At 52.9% G+C, this 11,683-nt stretch overlaps 1 protein-coding gene across 3 annotated transcripts in view; it reads left to right on the top strand.

The window, feature by feature from the left end:
• Positions 1 to 441: 441 nt before the first annotated feature.
• LOC114842702 (DNA-binding protein SATB1) overlaps positions 442 to 11,683 on the top strand; it is a 48,532-nt gene continuing 37,290 nt past the window's right edge. For 2 of the 3 annotated variants that reach the window (XM_055503186.1, XM_029128491.3), the window contains exon 1: positions 442 to 826. The gene's annotated coding sequence lies outside the window, so the exon portion shown is untranslated. Of the gene's footprint in view, positions 827 to 8,371; positions 10,659 to 11,683 lie in introns of those variants that run through there. The other variant, XM_029128490.3, reaches the window with a different exon arrangement.

Genomic DNA, 11,683 nt, shown 5'->3' with positions numbered 1-11,683 from the left:
GACTGCAGAATTAGCCCCTCTTTCAACAAGCAGTGCTCAAACTTAATTATTCTTGATTTATTTCTCCTCGTTTTAATTTTTGCAGACTTTTGCTGTGGAACAAATCGACCCATCTGCCTTATTAACCGCTCTATTATGTCGGTGAGCGCATCTGATGTATACGGCGCTGTATGGTTTCATATTCCGCTCAGGTGCGCGTGGACCGAGGCTGGCAGGTTGCCCTCCGCTTTTCAAACAACACGCTCTGACTCTGTGCGGAGCAGAGCGCGCGCCGCTGCGCGCAGTCGCCTATTTAGCGGACTTTTCCCCTTCTTCCTCTTGACATGCAAACATGTGGCGTGTAAATATGAAAATGAATGAGTGTGAGAGATCTCCTGTCACTGACTTCTCCCCCCCTCTCTCTCTCTCTCTCTCTCTCTCCCCCCTGTCCCCTGAGAGCAGAGCGTCGGAGAGGAGCGGCTGTAAAAACCAAAGTGGGGCAATGAGACAAGCTGCGCCACAGCTGGCAAATCATCGATTTGAGCATCAGAAACGGGGAGGGGCGGTTCGTTTACCTGCCACCCTCTCAAAGCAGCCCTCCTCACATGCCGCTACTCTCCTCTCCTCCACTTCACCCCCGCTGCCCGCAGCGCGCAGTCGCTCGCATTTCTGCGCTCCATCCGCCGAGTGCGCTCCACAACTTCAGCCTCCGCCGGCGCGGTTTCCAGCAGACGACTCCCTCCCCCTCGTCACCCGCTATTTTTGGATCTCTCGCCGTGGAGCGGTAACAAGAGGTGGTTCAACTTTTGATGGAAAACAGGAGGTCGGGCGACTGCTGACTTTAAAGGTACGGTCCCACAGTGTGAGTGCGTCTCCTCAGCCGCGCTGCCGCTCTGCTCGGCGCGTCTGCGTTTGTGTTAAATCATATTTTTATTGCGTGGCTCGTAAAATACGGTGCCTCCCCTCGGAACTGTAATAACGAATTACTCGCGTCTAAAGGAATTAAAAGCAATTCACAGACTTCTCTTTGAAATCGCTTAAAGCCCGCACAGAGCAGAACGGCTGCTGAGGTGTAATATTTCACCAAGCAGAAATCCAACTCTGAGCGTCACCCTTCACTTTTTTTTTCTGCGTCAAATATTCTCCTGTGCGGGAACGGGCCTGCGCCGTTTCTGCGGGAATAAGCGACGCGCGCGTGATATTCGCGGGGACGGTTTGCGTCCATCGCGTCTAATTCGTTTGAGAACTTCTCCGACGCGCAGCTCGGAGCGAGAAGTGATGCTGCCGCCGCTGCCGCCGCTCGACCGGATGGTTCGAGCAGCCTCCGCTTTTCGGGCTGCACAATTTAAAGTTGTGCAGTTTTTGTCCTTCGAGCTGTGGACGTTGAGGAGGAATTTTATCTTTTTCCTTCATACACGTAATTAAACGGGGCCTTCTCTGTCTTTATTATAGCGCGTGTTGACAAACCGCAGCAGACGTGTGTTAGAAACGCTGCAGCCCAACTGCCCATCAACTTTTACTACTTTTTATTAGGCCATTAGAGCCACTTCATTTATTATCTCCACAGACTTACTAGTTAATTATGTGTCAACTTGCTTCAACACTTTTATTGCTGTAGCATGAAGCACATTGTGTCTCTGACTGAGCCCAAGCTAAAATCATTATTTCTGAGGGAAATAAACAGTAACTGAATTTATTGCTTTGTTTCTGCCAGACTTGGTGTGACTCAGTCAGATAGATGTGATGATACACCAATGGTGGAGTAATGCTGTTTGGTCTGTGCTGTGGCTTTTGTCACAGTGCTGATAAAGTAATTTCAGGTAGAATCAGGCGTGTGTGTGCGCGTGTGTGTGTGTGTGTGTGTGTGTAGACACACACAGCAGTTATGAGAAGATACAGCGTCTCAAACGTGCGTGGGCACTGATGTTCTGTGGTTTTCACGTTTTTCAAAGGTTTCACTCTTTGCTCCTTTACAAAATAGCTGCTGACATTTCACACAGCTCTTCGCGCTGGCTCGTGTACGTCGGCCCGGGTCACCCTGCACCAGCGCCGCCATGAATATTTCACTCGTCGCTTCGGCGTGAAACGCGCTGACCGCGTTGGCACACGAGCGCAGAAGCTCCATCAGATCAGATAATTAAAGGGACATCACCGTGCTGAGCCTCCGGTGTCACCGCCTGTGTATTATCTGGCTGCTGCTGTCAGGTCGTGCGCCCGCCTCTCTCTCTCGCTCGCTCGCCCGCCCGCTCACGTGCGATTACAAGGTCAAGCGTGGCACCGCTGCATGGGAACGAAGCAGGTCGCAGCGCCGCCGCGATCGGCGCTCCTTTTATCTCTGCAGATCTGTGGCAGCTCAAGGTGCTGTGGCTTATCTGGTCAGTACCTTTGACAGCAGTGACACACAGCCCTTTTCCTGTCTCTCTCTCCATGTGTCACTTCTTGTAAAAGTCCTCAGACGAGATGAAAGCCCCAACGGCCGCGCGCGAGCGTTGAATCAGAACTTCTCGGTTTTACTCGCCGCCACCGCTTTCTGATCATCGGCTGCGGACACGCGGCTCCGCGGCGGCGTGGAGCCGCTTGGCAGGATTTCTCCACATAAACTAGTTTGGCAGGAATGATAAGAATCAGAGGCGTCTCCCTGCCAGGTCACACAGACCCTGCAGTAAAGCCCAAACATCTGTCACAGCTTATTACTGCATAATGAATTCCTTTAATTGTGTTCACAGTTCTTACAATAATCCTACCGTGATTTACAATTAGGAGGAGACTTGGGAAAACACCTAAGTGTTTGCACCTTTTTACCTTTTCTGCTTTACAGGTTCAACCTTGTTGTACTCTGATATTTCCCCCTCGTCGCTTAGTTTTGTTTTCATTACAGCTCATCGAAACCCGCCTGCTCAGCGTTTACTGTACTGTAGTAGTGTAAGAGCAGGAAGCCGGCTTGTGACGTTCACAAACAGCCAGAGGCCTCTCGTCTTTTAAATCCCGGCGCCGGCGCTCGTCCGTTATCGGCGGCTGGCGAGGCCGCGCCGGAGCAGCGAGACGCGGGCGGCGCCGAGCGCTCGGGCCGCCGGGCGAGAGCGAGGGGAGGCGCCGGCAGCCGCCCGTGACCCTGAGAGACCAATTAGTCTGCAGGTGAGCACGGGGTGGGATGCTTGTTGTTGTCGGCGTCGCGCATTCAGCCGCAGACGGCGTCGCCGCTCGGCTTTAAAGCCAAATCAGGAGCACTTCTGTGAAGTGAAGGCAGTCATCGGGACGCAAAAACGACAAAGCTCTGAGCTACAGTTTCACTCCTCGCAGCAAAAAGCTGCAGATTGTAAAAAGGAAAAGTGGGTTTGCTTGTTGCTGGGAGTTCGGGGCTGGGCCGCCTCACTCTGCTGAGACTGATATCTCGGCTAAAACCATTAATCGTCTTTCTTTACCACCTTGATAATTATCTCTGTAGCAAAATAACAGCTCAGCAAACAGTGAAATTATACCTGTGGTCGGGAGCAGAGTAAATACCTGTTTAGCTGCCAACAAATGTATTTATTAGACTGTCGCCAGTAAATAAGAGGCCTGTCTCGTTTTTTAATGTGTGGCTCTTTGGGGATTCCACCCCCCCCCCACCCCGTCCCACCCGCCTATGAAATAGCTCTGTTTTGATTGCTAATAGAGGAGAGAGATAACAATGATTCTTCGCGTTTTTTTTTTCCTCCACTGATGACATGTTGCAACCAGTTTGGTAAAAGAAACCCTCGGCGCGTTAATAGGACTGCTGCATTCCAGGGCTCAAAAATGTGAGGAAGCAGCCCCCCCCTCAGATCCAGACATACCACCCTGGGTGCACGCTTACTGCGACGTTGGTGGAGTTGTAGCTCATTCTGTCATTATCTGAGAAGTTCCCTATGAAAGCAGAGACTGAGGAGGGGGCTCCGGCTCGGGTTGGGGGGGGGGGGCGTTGGACTGCATTTATTCTGGCATATGTTTTGCATACAGTTGATCCAGATTCCTTGGCTTAGTGATAAAAGCGTCGCATTGTCTTCGGGTCCCTTCGCTGAACGAGCTGGCACGTCCTCCTCAGGAGATAAAAACAGAGAAGCGCCAAAGTCCGTCATGTCGGTTTCACGCTCTAACAGAATGACATCCCTTCTGCGTTTGACTTTTCTTGTTGTTGTCCTTGTTTATCGCGCTTCACGCTGCCGTGGCAAACACATTCTAAGGACGCCTTTAAGTTTACGCGATTCTAATCGCGTTATTACAGGTCTCAGCGTTATTTTCTTATCATTTTTTTTTTTTTGCGAGAGAAAAAAAAAAACAAACTCATTGTCTTTTATGCCGATGCTTGTCTTCATCCGATCTGTGTAGGTTTTTCCGAATCCTTTGTTCGACGAAAAAAAAAAAGGGAGCGATTTAGAGGAAAGCGCTAAGATCAGGTTGTTAATACCCACCCACATACTCCAATGAAACAATTTCAACAGATACACACATCGCGCCTTCGGAGCGGTTTTGTTCGCCACTAGATGGGTGATGCCTCCTTTGACGAGGGATTAAATGCGCAAGTAAAAATATGCACCGTCGATAAGAAGCACAAGTCTGCACCTCTTCACGACGTCCACCTCAGCCTTGTGGTTTTCCCTCTTCCCCTCATCGTTCCCTCATCCCCCCCGACGCCAAAGCGTCGCCTGCCTTTGTTTCCTCTGAGGAACCCGGTCCCCGCGAGGCCCGGGTGCCGCTCAGAGGGAAAACCCGGCAGGACATGACGCTGGTGCCGCGGGTCCTGTGCCACGAGGCTCGGCTCAGTGCGTCTCTCTCACAACACAAACACTCACTCTTTCCAGCTGTATTAATTGTTTATTTGTGGCGATCCACGAGGCAGAAATTAGACTTTAATTATTGGCCCATGTGACGACCGGGGTCCAGCGAGAGAAAAGTCCATTTCTTAAAAAACCCCTTCTTTGATGCCCAGTGATTGTTTATGACTAATTGCTTTTCTAATTTGATAAAGCCGAGCGGAGCAGCAGAGGACGGACTGAGGAAGGGTCCGGCTCAGCTGACCCGACCCGGCTCCGGCTCAGCTGACCCGACCCGGCTCCGGCTCAGCTGACCCGACCCGGCTCCGGCTCAGCTGACTGCGGCGCTGAGGCCCGAGGCCTCGCTCGGTGCCGAGAGCATGCGTTGGAGGCGTGCGTCTGCGTGGGACGGTGCACACACGGGAGGGGGGGGCGGGGGGTGTTTGTGGGGTTTGGGTGGAGGGGGGAGCGTTAGCGGCGCTGCGGTTCCCCGTCACACGTCACCGAAAGGAAAAAAAACAATAACGAAGGTGTCGGTGCTCGTGCGAGGGCCGCGAGGCCGCCGGCGCCGGGCCTTGCTGTCAGCAGACCTGAGGTGGAGACCACTCACGCCGCTGCTATTCCTGGCGACATAACGCGATTAGAAAACAATCAAGCGCTTAGGAGCCGACTCACAGTTCATTACGCCCCGTTGTTCGCGCCGCGCCGCCTCCGCCCACGGCCGAGCGCGGACGGACGAGACGCGTAGAAATCGCCTCATTTCTCCGGTAATTGGACGCCGGGGCCGGCTGCTGCACAGGCTAATAGAAAACGCGGGGCTGCGGTTTAGCGGAACAGCTGATGACGCCCTCCCTCCTCCTGGAGACGAACCCGAGCGAAAGTCGAGCGCATTTGACGGCAGGAAGGTGAAGCATCGAGAGTCACAAACAGACGATTTCTCAGAACGGAGACAGCAGCATTGTTGTGGTGATCTCACATTTCCCGTACATATAACACACTTACGCTATTTGACCTGTAAATGTCAACGGGCTTTTCTGCCGTTGGCTTTAATTAATTGATAATAAACCATTGAGCTGAACGTTGAGGCGTCGGTTCAGAGCTGCTGTTTAGACAAGTGCTTTCGCTGCTTGTTGGTTTTTGCCACCCTCTCTCTCTCTCTCTCTCTCTCTCTCTTTATTTTTTCCTCCACTGTACATGACATCTTGTGTGCACCCACACTGATGCCGGCGTGTTTTGACACGTTCCCCGACAGATTATAAATCCTTTGCAGCCTCTAATAATACCATTATGTTTACGTGTGTGTGTTTTTACGGCGGGAGACACTCGCAGAAAGGGCTCAAAGTGGGAGCGGTGACAGCGCTTCCCCCCGTGCTCCTTTGTGAGCCGTGCTCAGACTGGATGTGCAGACTAATTTGTATTAGTAATCCAAATAATCACATTAATGCCCATTAGAAGCATCACAAGTGGCGAGCATGAAGACATCAGAACACCTACGTGCTGCGAGAAAAGCCAGTGACACAGTAAATGAAGACGCTTCCCGGTGCTGAGCCAACACTGACACATTCACTGGCTTTTCCTCTTTGTGCGCTGATTATTAGTGTCTTTGTAAATAAAGAGACGTGAGACGCGCTCCTCCCGAGACGCGAGCGCGTGGTTCAAAAGCAGCAGGCCACATGTGATGCCTCTGATACGCGTGTGATGCACCTGTGGCGCCGCGACGCTCCCGCTCCTGACATTTACACGCGAGGCGCCCTTTGTTGCGTGCGAACATTCAGCCCGTCGCGTCCCGCATTTCGTTTTTCACGTTTTCCTCACAAACGGCGCCAACGGGCACAAAATCCCGCCCGAACAATTCCGGCCGTGCACGCGACTCGCGCGGTATCTGCGCAGCACAAAGCCACACGGGCTTGTAAAAAGCCACCTTGAACAGAGCTAAATCTGCATTCAGCACATGATTAGAACAGCGGCGGCGCGGCTAGTGTTTTAAAACAGCCTTTTTGTGGTTCAGAACCCATTTTCCCCTCTTTTCTGCGAGATACAAAACGGTATATGTTAATTGATAATCAGCAGTGTTGATTCAGTGGTGCATTCAGTGCAAATCTGTGCCCTTCTGGATGTCACAGGGTTTTCACAGCCACGCCGGTGCCAACCTCGCTGGCAGCGCCGGCACCTGTTGGCGCTGCCAAGGCCTGGCAGGGGTTATCGATGCTCTCTGACGGTGCCCGACAATCGCAGTGGAAATGACTGCGGCTGCTTGCGTCATGCCAAATAGAAAAGAGCATTTGCCGACAATGGCTGCGCTTCCACCGCCGCTCCCGTTTTTCCGAGCGCCGCTGGCCGTGGGGGAGGAGGGACCGAGGCGAGGAACGAGTCAACATGTGTTGATGCTGAAGGGGGGTCTGGGTGCAGCACAGTGGTCAGCTCACAATAACAACCAGCGCTCTGATGATGATCTTTACACAAACGTTGAGCGCGACTGATGCGTGGATTTGACCTCTGCGCCTCTGGAGGTCACAGGCGCGACCCGTGCTCCGCTCTGTGAATACGACCCGATGCCGGGACGCGCGCGGCGCCGGCCGCTCGCTCACAGCCCGACGGGTCACGATGAGAACTGCTGGGTGAATCTGTGCGTGAGCCTCGGCCGGCGCCTTCGTGAGCGCGTCTACTAGCGCGAGCAAACGCGTCTTCCATTTCCTGTCAGAAAGCCACAGAGACGGGACCCTTAAAGTGCAGCCGCCCCCTCAAAACTTACACCTCTTTTCTGACTAGGTGTTAATATTGCAAGGCTTCGCTCCATCTGGGGTCCGAAAGGTGAGTGTCTCATTGTGTTTCGGCGCTAAAAGCTTCTCCGCCGGCCGTTCTGCGCTGAATGCCTAATGCAGCCGTTTTGGACACGCGTGCATTTGGAAGTGAACAAACTTTTGACCTCCCACGGTGGGTGGATTTGGTTTCACATAGGGGTTGAGTGAGAGGTGGAACTGCTTCCACCGCACGCTGCTGTAACAGTGCAGCTCCTTCCTCCATGTGTTGCTCCACGCCTTCCAGTTCCTCCGCTGTTTTCTTCCTGACGACCGCTCTGAACGCGGACGCGTCTTCGCCGCCGTGACCTGTCGGCAGTCGCGGCAGGAGCTCTGCCTGTGGTGCAGCCTTGTTTATGAAACAGCGGCTTTGTGTGCGCCAGCGAGGCATCACTGTATTTATGGTTTCAGGCGGGGGGGATTTATGATCCCTGCAAAGATTTATTAGCAGGCGCGAACCGCGGTGTCGCGTTTCACACACGCCTGACCTCGACGGCGGCTCCTCGCGCGCCTTCATCGCGATAGGTACACACTTCCTGTTTTGTGTTGGTTTCCTGTTTTTGTTCTTACAGCCTGGACAGCCACGCTTCATTCTTTGTTTTCTGGCTGATGCAGATGTTGACGTGCGCAGAGAAATATTTCACCTGTCATTATGACGTTGAGCTCAATCCCCCCCCCGTACTCTTTGTGGCTCCTAAAAATAGAGGACTAAATACATCTACACCTCAACAGACGCGCAGCATCAGTTTATTTATTGTCAACTGTGTGTGTGTGTGTGTGTGTGTGTGTGTGTGTGGGGGGGGGGGGGGGGGGTCTGGCCTTCTCATAACGTCAACACCACGCATTTATTATTAGGCCACGTTAAGGTCAGGCACAAACACCACATCAGGCCTCAGCAGCAGACGTGATGCCTCGTCTCCACATCTGCTGCTTCGCTCCAGTTTGTTCCAGACATGAAGTAATTATAAAACCATAACGACAGCACACACACCAAGAAAAACCTCCCAGCATCCTGTTGTCACAGAGATCGTGTCTCTAAATGCTCCTCCGTTCATTTCTTCACCTGCTTTTGAGAGTTCGGAGGTTCGTTATCAGCATCAACAACGATAAGCTGCCTCATATTTTGGTGGAATCCACCTTGACACAATACAGAACGACCTTCTACTGAGGTAAGGTTGATGAGACAATAGCACAATAATCATAATAATGCAAAAGTCAGACCCGCCATCAGTTTTTTTAACAAAGCAGATGAGACCTGTCTTTAAGTAAAAGCCCTATTTCCGATGCATAAAGCCAACAAATAATATTAAAGGCAGATTCATTGAAGGAGTAGTCTAAGAAAACAGGCACCTATTCTGACAGGCAGGAAGCTTCTTTTACAGAAGTGGAAAGCTTCTCTGTGACTGAGCTCATTGTGTGGTTTCTTTATTTTTGGATGTGATGTTTGTCAATCAGAGAACCACCGATACTGCAGTCGTCACTGCTGCATTTTACAAATTGATATTTTGTAAAATGGAAAAAAAAACCTTTACTGTGAATTGGACCAAAGTAATAAAAACCAATAAATTAAGACATCTGGTGTGTGTGTCCTGTAATAAATGCAGGACCGCCTCACTCTAATCAAGCTGATTAAAAATTCCTGCGCGCACAGCCGGAAATCGCACCACCGTTCCCCTCTGTGTGTGCGCGCGTGCGCGCGCGCGCGCCCGGCTCGTCCCTCTGTCCACTTTCTGCGTCTCCGCCTGGACTTTTTTGGCCCGAGACGCAGAGGAATCATGTGTTTTCCTCTAACGGGGGGATTATTTCTCTCCCAGTCCGTCTCGATCGCACACTCTCCACCCCACAACACACGCACGCAGCGTCCTCCACCTTCTTTCTCCTATTTTTCTTTTTTTTTTTACCTAAATTCTTCCTACCCCCTTTCATCTTCCACGCCATTCGCAACGCGGAGGAGAAAGGGAAAGCACAGGCGGCGGCAGCAGCAGCGAGGACAGGGGAGAGGGGGGAGTGATGAGTCAATACAACTAATAATTTAATGGGGACAGAGAGGGAGAGACGGAGTGAGAGGAGAGAGGAGGGGACGAGGGGGGAGCGGCAGAGAGGGAGATAGAAAGAAAGAGGAGCTCCGTCCGGACGCCGATCCCCACCAACAGGACACCTCCTACTATTACTATCGCAGGCGGCTCTGCGTCCACAGCAACGCGCATTTATGCTCGACAGACAGCGGAAAGTGAGGCGCACTTTTTGACCCCCTCCTCCTTGTTTTATTTGGCGAACCTGTTCCGACTGTCCGCCTCTCGTCTCCTCGTCGCCTCCGTCGCGGCAGCAGGATCTCCCCGCCGCTTGTGATCATGATGATTATTCTTCCTCTCTCTCGGCCACTCGGTCTGTGCCGCGCCGTCAAATGCAGCTCAACCCGACGCTAAGCCGGTTTTTTTCCGCGCGCGAGTCCCTTCGCGAGCGAGCGAGGCTTTATTAGGTCTCGGCGGCGGTTCTGCTTATTACAACTGTGTCCGAGGTGCCGTGGCTGGTTCCGGCCGCCGCCGCTGACGGTGCTGGCCGCCGATGAAGCGGTTCGGATGCGGCGCCGCGAACTAAAGCAGAAGTCGCCTTCACTTGTGACCGAAGGACGCGGCGAATGTCGCCGGCTGTGACGCGTGCGGTTGTGGCGTTTTTCCTCCAGCTGGACGGCGTGAGCTAACGTTAGGGCTGCGCGGACCCACGCACGCACGCACGCACGCACGCACGCGCACACAGCCGCTCGCCAATGTTCGCCTATCACGGTCCATCTCGACCTCGTCTCTCGCGCGGAGCCGCCGCCGCGTTGTTGTTCGCTCGCAGCGCCTCCGCGACGCGGAGCGCGAGGACGCGTCCGTTTTAACGCCGCTGCTTTTTTTCCACCCTCCGCCTGCGAGAATTTGTTTGTTGACTTGCTGTCATGCACGCGTAGACGTACACGCAGAGAGAGCGGCGGAGAGGAACCGGGAGGCAGGAGTTTTTCCGGGCTTCTCTCCTTTGCACAAAGCTTTTCTACACTGGCCAAACTTGAAGAAGACGCGTCCTCCAGGCGGTGTTTTATGCTCCTCGGTGCCGAAGTGCTGCGTCTCAGGTTGGTTTGGAACCTTTCTTTTTTCTACCTCAACTTGTCCCCTTTTAACCCCTCAGTCCATTGAACTATTGCTCCTGTTCTGTGTCTTCAGGTCATTTAAAAATCCTGACCTGGATCCGGACCGTATCCGGGTCCTGGATTCCTCGGCCGCTGTTTGTGGGGGAATTAGTTGCCTCGTTGCGTGTTGTGAATGGTGGAGTTCATGATCTTTCGCGTGGGGGTGGATGATTTTGCCCTTTTCGCTCTTTAATAACAGCATTCCAGCCCGTGTTCATCAGCGCCGTGCATTAATCAGCATGCGGCACCGGCTGTAATTACTCTCCCATTGCAGCTTTATAAATGAACACTTCTAATATTAGGATGGATCTGATCTTTAAAGTCGATAACTCTCCCCGTGAGGCGCGTGTCGTCGCTGCAGCTCCTCTGCCGCTGTTTGTGTGTGTGCAGAGAAGCACCTGTGGGTAAAAGAGCCTTCATCTCTCCTTTATCTGCTCCTCTCTTGTCTTTTCTTGTCTTTCACTCCTCCTCTTCAACTTCTGATGACTACGCTCATGAGTCAGCAACTGTCTGTTTCAAGTTTCCTCAAGCAGCTTCTTTTTTTTTTTTTTTTTTCCCGTCAACGCAAAAGTTGTAAACTTATTACACACAATCAGTTTTGCCGCTCCTGCAGAAACGCTATTATGACGTTTCCACCTGAGACAGACTGTTTGAGGCCGCGGCCTCTCGCCTCCTTTCGCCTCCTTTCGCCTCCGAGCTGCGTCACGAATGTGCCGTGACTCAGAGTTCTGCCGGCGTGTCCCGCTGTGCGTGCGCCGAGCAGAACCCTGTTCCTCTGACTGCGCCGCGTTCATCCGAGCGGAATCTTGGACGTGTTTGCAGCAGAACCGGGGCTCGTTTGGCCCCTCTCGCACGGGAACCTCCAGCTCATACATAAAACACGTGCTGGAAACGGGAGGCGGCGCGAGAGCCGTGACTGAAGCTAAAGGCCGGCGCCGTGTCGGAGCGGGCCGGCGCGGGTTCCGCCG

This window comes from Betta splendens, chromosome 16 (assembly GCF_900634795.4).
Source record: "Betta splendens chromosome 16, fBetSpl5.4, whole genome shotgun sequence".
In the NCBI taxonomy this organism is placed as follows: Eukaryota; Metazoa; Chordata; class Actinopteri; order Anabantiformes; family Osphronemidae; genus Betta; species Betta splendens.
The sequence above is the reverse complement of the archived record's forward strand: the minus strand, read 5'-3'. Positions and strand labels throughout refer to the sequence as shown.